We start from the raw sequence: 12,457 nt of genomic DNA on the forward strand, positions 1-12,457 counted from the left end.
GTTGCTAGGGAACATGACTGGTGGAGATTTGAGAGAGTTTAGTCAAGTTGCACTCGTTACAAGTTGGCACCACTGAGGGATTGGTGGAATGTTATGTAGAGCTGTCAAACTGGTGAGGAGTAATACTGTGGAGAGGCCTGCCTACTTTATTTTATCATCAGTACAGTACAGCAGAAATGGTACATTTGTTTGCTTGTGTTCTTGCCAACTCTGTCATGCCACACGTCTTTACAAAGAACCTAATCTTACACTTCAGCAACTGTAGTTGTCATTCATGGGAGATGACATTTTACTGTTGCGTTGTCTTTGATTTCACTTTAGCTTCACTGAAAACAGCTCTGTTTATCCAGTGGTGTGTGTGGTGGAGTATGATCAGGACGTTTGCCCTGGTATCGTGTGTTGGAGCGAACCATTAAGGAGAGCTGAGCATTATATAGGTCTAGTTGCCAGGCTGAAGTAGCAAGGACATGCACATTAAGAAAAGATGACACCCAGGCTATACTCTATTTTTGAAAGAGTACATTAACCAAGACCATACGTACATTAATGACGGCTGGACGTATTATGTTCAGAAGGATACAGGAAGAAGGATGGAAGCAAGATAACTGATGACTAACCCGTGAAACATAAGCATGCAATGCATACATTATTTTTAGGACGTGAAAAGGGTTCTACCATCGTTATAACCTAACCAAAAGCAGGTATGAGCATTAGTGGGCGTGAACTAGCTCTGAGATGAGAAGAAAATAATGGAGAAAGGTCAAGGGAAGCTATTTTCATATAGAGGGAGGGGACTCTATACGTTATGCAAAGACAGAATCTTATAAAGGCAGGACTCTGTAATATGAGAATTTAGTCTCTTTCCATGGAGGGGCTCGGCTCTGTTATGTTTGTGATAGGGTCCTTCCATGGAGGGGCTCGGCTCTGGAGGGGCTCGGCTCTACGTTAGTGATCCTTCCATGGGTCCTTCCATGGAGGGTCCTCCATGGAGGGCTCTGTTACGTTAGTGATAGGGTCCTTCCATGGAGGGGCTCGGCTCTGTTACGTTAGTGATAGGGTCCTTCCATGGAGGGGCTCGGCTCTGTTATGTTTGTGATAGGGTCCTTCCATGGAGGGGCTCGACTCTGTTACGTTAGTGATAGGGTCCTTCCATGGAGGGGCTCGGCTCTGTTATGTTTGTGATAGGGTCCTTCCATGGAGGCTCTGTTATGTTTGTGATAGGGTCCTTCCATGGAGGGGCGGCTCTGTTACGTTAGTGATAGGGTCCTTCCATGGAGGGCTCGGCTCTGTTACGTTAGTGATAAGGTCCTTCCATGGAGGGGCTCGGCTCTGTTATAAGGTCCTTCCATGGAGGGCTCGCTCTGTTACGTTAGTGATAAGGTCCTTCCATGGAGGGCTCGGCTCTGTTACGTTAGTGATAAGGTCCTTCCATGGAGGGGCTCGGCTCTGTTACGTTAGTGATAAGGTCCTTCCATGGAGGGGCTCGTTACTTAGTGATTCCTTCCATGGAGGGCTCGGCTCTGTTACGTGATAAGGTCCTTCCATGGAGGGGCTCGGCTCTGTTACGTTAGTGACGTTCCATGGAGGGCTGATAAGGTCCTTCCATGGAGGGGCTCGGCTCTGTTACGTTAGTGATAAGGTCCTTCCATGGAGGGCTCGGCTCTGTTACGTTAGTGATAAGGTCCTTCCATGGAGGGGCTCTGTCGTTAGTGATAGGTCCTTCTGTGGAGGGCTCGGCTCGTTAGTGATAAGGTCCTTCCATGGAGGGGCCTTCCATGGAGGGGCTCGGCTCTGTTACGTTAGTGATAGGGTCCTTCCATGGAGGGGCTCGGCTCTGTTACGTTAGTGATAGGGTCCTTCCATGGAGGGGCTCGGCTCTGTTACGTTAGTGATAGGGTCCTTCCATGGAGGGGCTCGGCTCTGTTACGTTAGTGATAAGGTCCTTTTCTGTTAGTGATAGTTTCCAGTGATAGGGTCATGGAGGGGCTCGGCTCTGTTACGTTAGTGATAAGGTCCTTCCATGGAGGGGCTCGGCTCTGTTACGTTAGTGATAGGGTCCTTCCATGGAGGGGCTCGGCTCTGTGATACGTCCTTCCATGTGATAGGGTCCTTCCATGGAGGGGCTCGGCTCTGTTACGTTAGTGATAAGGTCCTTCCATGGAGGGGCTCGGCTCTGTTACGTTAGTGATAAGGTCCTTCCATGGAGGGGCTCGGCTCTGTTACGTTAGTGATAAGGTCCTTCCATGGAGGGGCTCGGCTCTGTTACGTTAGTGATAAGGTCCTTCCATGGAGGGGCTCGGCTCTGTTACGTTAGTGATAAGGTCCTTCCATGGAAAGGCTCAGTTTTGCTACTTTGTATTAAAGTGTATATTGAATTCACAAGTTCTTGTAAGAGTATTATATTTCTGAGACAATTCTCCACGACACGTGCAAGACGTTCACGCAGATACTGGTGCTTTTGTGAAAACCCTGAGTTGCGTTGGCCTCAACCATGTCATGGCTTTAGAAGCTTCTGGTATGCTAATTGACATCATTTGAGTCAATTGGAGGTGTACCTGTGGATGTATTTCAAGGCCTACCTTCAAACTCGGTGCCTTTTTGCTTGACATCATGGGAAAATCAGCCAAGACCTCAGAAAATAATTGTAGACCTCAAGTCTGGTTCATCATTGGGAGCAATTTCCAAACGCCTGAAGGTACCACATTCATCTGTACAAACAATAGTACGCAAGTATAAACACCATGGGACCACGCAGCCGCCATACCGCTCAGGAAGGAGACGCGTTCTGTCTCCTAGAGATGAATGTACTTTGGTGCGAAACGTGCAAATCAATCCCAGAACAACAGCAAAGGATCTTGTGAAGATGGTGGAGGAAACAGGTACAAAAGTATCTATATCCACAATAAAATGAGTCCTATATCGACATAACCTGAAAGGCCGCTCAACAAGGAAGAAGCCACTGCTCCAAAACCTCCATAAAAAAGCCAGACTACGGTTTGCAACTGCACATGGGGACAAAGATTGTACTTTTTGGAGAAATGTCCTCTGGTCTGATGAAACAAAAATAGAACTGTTTGGCCATAATGACCATCGATATGTTTCGAGGAAAAAGGGGGATGTTTGCAAGCCGAAGAACACCATCCCAACCATGAAGCACGGGGGTGGCATCATCCTGTTGTGGGGGTGCTTTGCTGCAGGAGGGACTGGTGCACTTCACAAAATAGATGGCATCATGACGCAGGAAAATGATGTGGATATATTGAAGCAACATCCATAATCCACTCTTTTTAGAGTGACCAATAGTGACTGTGTTGTGATTGTTTAGAGTTTTAATTAGTACACAAGTAGTGCTTCAAGGTGGGATCCAACCGTGTCTGAAAAGCAGCAGAAAAGGTCACCAAAATGTCTGTTATGGCTGTACACGTCTGTCTTGACTTGGCTACCTGCTGATACCTGGCCTCATGCCATAGTCACAATTCCTTAGAACTCCAGTCCTTGTTTCACAGAATCTGATTTTACATGTCATCTAGGATCATCTCTCCCATTCCCAGCTATAAACCTAACCATTATGAGGTAAATCTCAAAACTGTTCCGGGAACAGTGGGTGAATGAGTGTGTGCCCTTACATCCTTATGGTCCTTCTTGAGGAAGGCGAGCTCTTCCTTCACAGACTCGATCTGGCTCTCCAGCTGCATGCGGTTCAGGTTGGTGTCGTCAATCACCTTCTTCAGACCAATCAGATCCTTCTCCACAGTCTTCCTGGCCTGCTCCTTGTTGTCCAGCCTGCAGAGGAGAGGACAGGAGCATGTATCAGTCTCTCTTAGCACCATACAATGTAAAAAGCGACACTGGGTTTTAGCAAAGACTGCTATACGTAAATGAGCACTATTTTCATAAAATTGTTTATTATGTCATAATAATAAAAATCCAATAATATACATTTTATTTTGTGTATTTTTGTCCTATTTTGTTTTAATGAATTGAAGGTACTACTAAGTACTTTAAATACATCTCCAGGTGATAGCATGTCATGTCTCACTTGTTTTTGAAGTCATCATTGGCCAGTTTGGTGTTGTCCATTTGCAGTAACAAACGTGCATTATCCATGGTCATATCACGGAGCTGAAACCGAGAGAACATGGGCCAGTTATTGAGAATCCAGTAAACACACCAAAGGATTCACAGACTGAGATCAAGTGACTATCAGGTGAATAAGCTCAGTTGACATGGACATACAGTACTGTACATTGATCATTTAATGGGCAAAAATGCAGAATAAATCGGTCTAATTAATCATATTAAATCATTAACTGAGTGAAAAATCACCTTCTTCCTATGGTTTCTCAACCACATCCCAGTCGCGGCCATTGGGGTCTCTTGTCCAAGATGTCCTGAATCTGGTCCTCCAGATGTTTGTTGGTTCCTCCAGGTTCCTCACCCTGCCCAGGTAGCCGGACAGACGCTCGTTGAGACCCTTCATGGTCTTCTTATCATCCGGGGCGGGCCCGGGGGCAGGAGAGACCTCCTTCGAATTCTCCGGGTCAGGAGAGCCCCTCCAGACTGGCTGGAGCCTCTTCCCCAAGCCCCACCGAACATGCTCTCCGACATGGCAGTCAGACACCCTGCCTCTTCCCCCAGCCCCACCGAACATGCTGCTCTGTTCCTAGACATGGCAGTAGTTGGTTGATTGGGTGAGTTGAGACAGACACCCTGGAGCCTCTTCCCCAGACTGGAAGGCTCTGTTCCTAGACATGGAGGAGTTGGTTGATTAGGTGAGTTGAGACAGACACCTGGAGCCTCTTCCCCCAGCCCCACCGAACATGCTGAAGGCTCTGTTCCTAGACATGGCAGTAGTTGGTTGATTGGGTGAGTTGAGACAGACACCCTGGAGCCTCTTCCCCCCAGCCCTCTGTTCCTACATGGCAGTAACATGCTGCCCCAAGGCTCTGTTCCTAGACATGGCAGTAGTTGGTTGATTGGGTGAGTTGAGACAGACACCCTGGAGCCTCTTCCCCCAGCCCCACCGAACATGCTGAAGGCTCTGTTCCTAGACATGGCAGTAGTTGGTTGATTGGGTGAGTTGAGACAGACACCCTGGAGCCTCTTCCCCCAGCCCCACCGAACATGCTGAAGGCTCTGTTCCTAGACATGGCAGTAGTTGGTTGATTGGGTGAGTTGAGACAGACACCCTGGAGCCTCTTCCCCCAGCCCCACCGAACATGCTGAAGGCTCTGTTCCTAGACATGGCAGTAGTTGGTTGATTGGGTGAGTTGATACAGACACCCTTCCCCCAGCCCCACCGAACATGCTGAAGGCTCTGTTCCCCCATGGCCAGACACCCTGGAGCCTCTTCCCCAGCCCCAAACATGCTGAAGGCTCTGTTCCTAGACATGGTAGTAGTTGGTTGATTGGGTGAGTTGAGACAGACACCCTGGAGCCTTTTCCCCCAGCCCCACCGAACATGCTGAAGGCTCTGTTCCTAGACATGGCAGTAGTTGGTTGATTGGGTGAGTTGAGAAAGAAAACAGAGAGGCAGTGTAGAACCGATAGTCACCTGTACAGGTAGTGATTGAGAGATGCGAGGGACTGTTGTTATACCACTGCTCAACACCTGAAACCGGCCCCAAAGATACGATTGGCTGTAGTACGTCCATCACACCCCCGGGCAAACAGGTTTAGAGTAAACATTCAAGTTTTCCTTTGTGACTTTGTTGTTTTTACTATGAAATGTAGAGTTCCACCTCAGCTGATTGGACAGAGGCGGACACCTGAGTGGTGAGGATTGGTCCTTGCCCACCTTAAAATCGGGTGGTAACCTGAGAAGAGATGCCTTTCCCTAAACTCTGAGTCTGATACTTGAGACTCCTTCTCTCTGTCATTCTGACAAGAACACAAAGACAAGATGTCCAAACCAGGCGGATACATCAGCCAGTCCGACACTCCCTCGGGTAACAAGCCCAAAAGCTACCCGAACGTCGTCACTAACAAGGACCTTCTAGAGCCCAACAACCCCAAGGTGGACCCGAAGGACCAGTCAGCCAAGAGCCAGGAGAAGGACCAGATGGTTGGACTCAACGACAAGTTTATAGCGTTCATTGACAAGGTGTGTTATTTTATTATTCTGTTATTATTATTGATTGGATTGATCATTTTACAAAATCAATACATTGATGCAATAGGTCTGTCTGAAGTCTGCTGGTAATAGAGAAACACATGTATGGCACTCCTACGTAATTATTTCAGCCATATGATATTTGATTTGATGCTTAATTTATGCATTTACTTCCAATTCATTGTGTAATAATTCCATTAGATAGACCCAAAACACATCTTGAGATAAAACAAATGTATATTTCTAATTATCTACAGGCCTATGTTTTTATACATTCTACTTAACTGTCATTATACTTCATTACCACCTTTACATAATTAGAAGCCTACCTTCACTAAAATAAGAGCCTCTGTAATCATCCCAGCAGCGGGGTTTATGTAGCCAAAACATCCTACCCAGAGAGAGGTGCTCTAGCAGTCTCATCACCATCACTCACAGCTGTAAAGAAAACCTGTCAGACATAGTCTCCTGCTCTCTGCTCCGCGTTCTGAGCCTCTCTCTCTCTCTCTTTCATTCTTTCTCTCACTTTCATTATCTCTTCTCTCTCCCTCCCACTCTCTCTTTCATTCTTTCTCTCACTTTCATTCTTTCTCTCACTTTCATTATCTCTTCTCTCTCCCTCCCACTCTCTCTTTCGTTCTTTCTCTCACCCCTCTCTCCGTCGATCATAGGGCGTTTTCAACTGCTAAGGTGCCACCTTGTGGCCAATAACAGAATACCATTTCAAAATGGAATTATTTTTAATCTCTTCCAAATTTTCCAAACCTATTTTCTTATATAGATTTTTGGACTTGGATATAGTCAATATTATATAATATTTTTGTTGGGTTACATTTGAGAGTGTGGGGGCCTATTTGTTGTTAACAGACATATGTTGTAGTGAATCACACATTGGTTCTATATTTAACGGCCATGAGAGTCTGGGTGTAAACCTAATGCATGTTGCTGCCACCAAGCAGCCATAAAGTGTGCTTGCCACACACACACAAACCCACACAGTGGAATTATAGCTGTGGGCAGATCTGGTGTTGCCCAGTTAGTGTAATGAGACCCTTCATCACTGAGGCTCCACATATGTGCACACGCAAACACACACACACACACACACAATGTCATCCCACAAGACCAACAGTTTGTAGAGTCACTTTTTCGATATCTGTTCAATTCCTGCTAGCAGAGAAGTGGAGGCTTACAAATCTTAACCCACAATCCCCCAGTGACATGAATAAAAATGGATAGGAGTTTTTTCCTTCTATAACTCATTGTAGTTTACTCTGACTGGTTTCAGATGCAACAACCTTGATTGAGTTTCTGATCCAATATACTCTCTCTCCCTCTCCCTTTAGGTGCAAAACCTGGAGCAGCAGAACAAGGTCCTGGACACGCGTCTGAAGATCCTGAAGGAGCAGGAGGGCTACCAAGGCAACGTGGACACTGTGGTCCAACAGCTGGCCAACGAGTTGCAGCAGCAGATCCAGAAACGGGCACAGGACAAACAGGGACAAACAGAAACTGGCCCGGGACAAACAGAAACTGGCCCGGGACAAACAGAAACTGAAGCAGGACCAGACAAAGTGGACCAGATACGCAATAAGTCAGTGACTTCACAGAGCCTTCACAGTGACTTCACAGAGCCTTCACAGAGCCTTCACAGTGACTTCACAGAGCCTTCACAGAGCCTTTCGTAGTTAAGAGTTAATAGAATCAAATAGAACAGAACAGAATAGAATGGAATACAATAGAAAATAATACAGTGCAATACAATAGAATGACATTGAATTGGACAACATGCACTGCAAGAGAGAGATCTAAATGATGAATGTATCAACCATTTCAGAAAGCCCATTAAACCACCCAACACCTGATTCCTGTGAAGCAGGCCTAGGGAGACAACTAGGACAGTCAATGGTATAATATAAATCAGAGTTTAGATATTGTACAGGTCACCAGGCCTCCAGGAAATGCCACAGTCCACAACAGGAACCTCATCAGTCTAAAGTGACAAACAGCGTTTTCTCACGCTAGGCTACGCAGCATTTTTCCACCTGGGTCCCCAGGCATCAAGAGTCGGAGGTGCTAATTCTTTATCCTTACATAAGCCTCTGTCCACTGGGTTGAGTTAAGTATATACAGGGGAGCTTTGGTGTGCCCTGCACTATGTCTGTGGGGAGAGGTAAATGTACTGTAGTCAGTGTACACTCCCCAGCCCCTCTACGCCCCTCTACCCCCTAACCATGGGCCTCTGTGTTACACAGTACCCACAGACATGGCTCTGAGAGTGGAGAAAATGTGGAACCTTTAGGGACCTGGGCCCATTCATCCCATCCATCCTGGGCTCTTACCCAGTCTGGATCAGCTCAACACAGGCATGCTATGCTAGGGTGTGAGAGGGAAACAAAGCTGCAGATGGTCTGACAGTAGGATTATAAAGTGACATGTCAGTCAAAAGGGTTTGGGGATGCGTGTGGTGTGTCGTGGTGTGTGTTGGTATGGTGTGTCGTGTCGTGGTGTGTCGTGCGCGCAGGTGTGTGCGCTCACCTGAGCTCCCATCTCAGTCATATCATACCTGGGAGGCAGGTAGCCTAGAGGTTAAGAGCATTGGGCCTGTAACCAAAAGGTTGCTGGTTTGAATCTCCAAGACAATTAGGTGAAAAATCTGTCTGTGCCCTTGAGCAAGGCACTTAACCCTAATTTCTCCTGTAAGTCGCTCTGGATAAGAGCGTCTGCTAAATGACTAAAATGTCAAATATCAAAACAACATCCTCTTCATTATCCACTCTGTGGTACCAGGATGAGATCCAGAAGAAGTCGGATCTGGAGAATGACTTTGTGATCAACAAGAAGGATGTGGATGAGGGCCACCTGGCAGCCGTGGATCTGGCTCTGGAACTGGAGGACCTGATGGGAGAACTGAACTTCCTGAGGTGGGGCTATGATGAGGTAGGCTGACTGACACACCCATCGGCCAATCAGAGGCTAGGTGGAACCAGAACCATATATAGCTAACATGGAGTCCAGTGTAAAAGTTTGCCAAACTCTCTTTACTGCATGGCGCTGTGTGGAACTATTGCAACTTACACCTACCCAGTGCACAAACCATCTCAAATCTGCCAACTAGGGCAGAGCGAAGGAGGCAGTTACCTGGAATGAGACGCAGCCCAGATCTCCTTCTCTTTACCCCTTTTTCTCCCCAATTTCATGGTATCCAATTGGTAGTTACAGTCTTGTCCCATCGCTGCAACTCCTGTATGGACTCGGGAGAGGCGAAGGTCGAGAGCCGTGCGTCCTCCAAAATACGACCCTACCAAGTGGCACTGCTACTGGACACAATGCCCACTTAACCCGGAAGCCCTAATTGTGCGCCGCCCCATGGCTCTCCCGATCCCGACCGGCTGCGACAGAGCCTGGACTCGAGCCAGGATCTCTAGAGGCACAGCTAGCATTGCAATGCAGTTTCTTAGACCAGTGCGCCACTCGGGATGCCCAGATCTCCTTGTCTAATGTAGTATTGTTGTCCTGGCTGAGCTGAAGGAGCTGGAGTCTCATATTCAGAATGAGACGGTGGTCGTGAAGGAGAGCAACAAGAGATCTCTAGACATGGCCAAGATCATCGACAGTGTCAAGAAACAGTAAGCGGACATGGTCTCCCGTGCCAGAGAGGAGGCAGAGCTGTGGAACCAGAAAAAGGTGAGGATTTTTTATATTTTAGGTCATTTAGCAGACACTCTAATTCAGAGAGACTTACAGGAGCAATTAAGGTTAAATGCCTTGCTCAAGGGCACATTGGCAGATTTTTCACCTGGTCGGCTCTGGGATTTGAACCAGCGACCTTTCGGTAACTGGCCCAACACTCTCAACCGGTGATGAGTGGTGGTGAGGGGTGGTGGGGGTGAGTGGTGAGGGGTGGTGAGGTGAGTGATGGTGGTGGGAGTGGTGAGGGTGACTTGTGGTTGGGGTGAGTGGCGAGTGCTGGGGGTGAGTGGTGGGGATGAGTGGTGTGGTGGTGAGGAGTGGGTGGTGGTGAGTGGTGAGGAGTGGTGGGGGTGAAGGGTGGCGGAGGTGGTGGGACTGGTGAGTGGTGGTGGTGGTCAGTGGTGGTGAGTGGTATCTATTGTCCGTCAAGAATGACTTTTGTTTCGCAACTTCATCACAGTTACACATCAGAGCCACACACACCAACATTATGTATCACAGTAAATGATGTTGAGATTGCAACAAGAGTGATGACTATCCTAAATATATTCACTGATTCCCCTCTATCCTTTCTCCCTCCCTGACTCCCTCCCTCCCCTCCCTCCCTCCCTCCCCTCCCTCCCTCCCTCTCTTCCCCTGTTCAGAAAATAGTTGTTGAGAAGGACATTGAGGATGTGGATGGGCAGAATGCGTTGGAGCAGGCCAGGGATAATAGTGTTGCGCTGGAAGACGCTCTCCGCAGGGCCAAGCAGGACATGGCCCGTCAGGTCAGGGAGTACCAGGAACTGATGAACCTCAAACTGGCCCTGGACATCGAGATCGCCACCTACAGGAAGCTACTGGCGGGAGAGTAGATGAGGTAAATGGCACAGTGGAGCGGTGGGACCGGGGGAGGGAAGTGTGTGTGGTGATGGGGGATGTATGTGTGATTGGGTGGGGTCAGGGTCAGGGGTGTGTCTGTGAGAGAGAGAGAGAGAGAAATACTGTAGTATCCTGCCTATACTTAGCCCGTATTCTCTCTGTCATTTCAGAATGAATGACCATATACGTCATCAAGGTAAGAGCTCTTCTTATTCCCTCCAGTGATTCACTCTCTTCTTCATTAGTTTATTTAACCTTAGTGCCTCTAGGTAGCATCTACATGATACTTTCCTCTTCAGAGTAGCAGTGGTGGAAAAAGTTCCACATTTTCATACTTGAGTCAAAGTAAAGATACCTTAAAAGAAAATAACTCAAGTAAAAGTAAAGGTCCCCCAGTAAAACACTACTTGAGTAAAAGTTTTTGGTTTTAAATGTACTTAAGTATCAATAGTAAAAGTATAAATAATTTTAAATTCCTTATATTAAGCAAACCAGGTAACACGATTTTCTTGTTTTTAAAATGTATGGTTAGCCAGACACACACTCCAACACTCAGACATAATTTACAAACAAAGCATTTATGTTTAGTGAGTCTGCCAGATCAGATGCAGTAGGGATGACCAGGGATGTCCTCTTGTTAAGTCCGTGAATTAGACAATTTTCCTGTCCTGCTAAGCATTAAAAACATAACAAGTATTTTTGGGTGTCAAGGTAAATGTAAGGAGTAAAAAGTACATTATTTTCTTTAGGAATGTAGTTGAGTAAATGTAAAAGTTGTAAAAAAAATAGAAATAGTAAAGTACAGATACCCCAAACAACTAATTAAGTAGTACTTAAAAGTATTTTTCCTTAAGTACTTTACACCACTGCCGAGTAGTTCTTTCCCATCCTCAGTAAATGTGTAGAAGGGTGAGTAAGAAGAGAAAGATCCGATAGGAAGGAACTGTGACCTGTGTTGTGTCATGATCTGTGTCCAACTAAAATCAAATCATATCTCTTTTGCTCAGATTACTAAAACAAACCGACCAATCCCAGTTCTTGCTTACACGCAGACATTGATTTGCCTTCGAAGACTCTGAAGCCCCTCCCATTAGATGCCGGTGGCCCCCCAACCAGCCCCAGGAAGCGTCTGCTGATCAGAATTGAGGTGGAGGCGGGCAGGGTCATGTCCAAGAGCTTACACTACTCTGACAATTAACCAAGTCCACCGTCACTCTGCTGTCGCTATAGTAACACGGTGTTGTACCACTTTCTCTCTCTCTCTCTTTTCCATCTAAAAACATTGCTGAGTCTTTTGTTTTACATTAAGGTCATTGTTTAATAAGCTACAGTGTTAAACTTACACACTTTGTTTTCAACTGCAGTTCGAAGACCATGTGCAAACAGTAACAGGAGCTCTTACAAAATGTGTCCTGTGCTCTTTTTCATTACGTTTGTGGTGGGAGAATTTATCTGTGCTCTCTTGTGCTCGTGTGACTGGGAAGGCCATGTCCTCCAAAGCTTGAATGTCACTGAACCAGGTCCAAAATTGTAACTCCCTTCAGTAACCACGAGCACAACCGTTCCTTGATTTTAACTGGCGGCTTTATTCTGTAGTTTTAGTCAGAATTATCACCTTCCGTGAGAACTATAAAGTAAATGAAAAATACAGTTAAGCACACTCTTACAACCTTATCTTACGAGTGACTTATTAGCTTGGTATAACTCTGAAGTGCTTACATACATAACAGTTTAACCGGCGTTATAACGGGTTCAGATTAAACACATGAATAAAGGAACAAATACCTAATT

At 46.5% G+C, this 12,457-nt stretch overlaps 1 pseudogene; it reads left to right on the forward strand.

Annotated features, from left to right (window-relative positions):
* Positions 1–5,902: 5,902 nt before the first annotated feature.
* LOC115124754 (keratin, type II cytoskeletal 8-like) lies at positions 5,903–12,195 on the forward strand (annotated as a pseudogene).
* Positions 12,196–12,457: the final 262 nt, after the last annotated feature.

Source organism: Oncorhynchus nerka, linkage group LG2 (genome assembly GCF_034236695.1).
Source record: "Oncorhynchus nerka isolate Pitt River linkage group LG2, Oner_Uvic_2.0, whole genome shotgun sequence".
Taxonomy (NCBI): Eukaryota; Metazoa; Chordata; class Actinopteri; order Salmoniformes; family Salmonidae; genus Oncorhynchus; species Oncorhynchus nerka.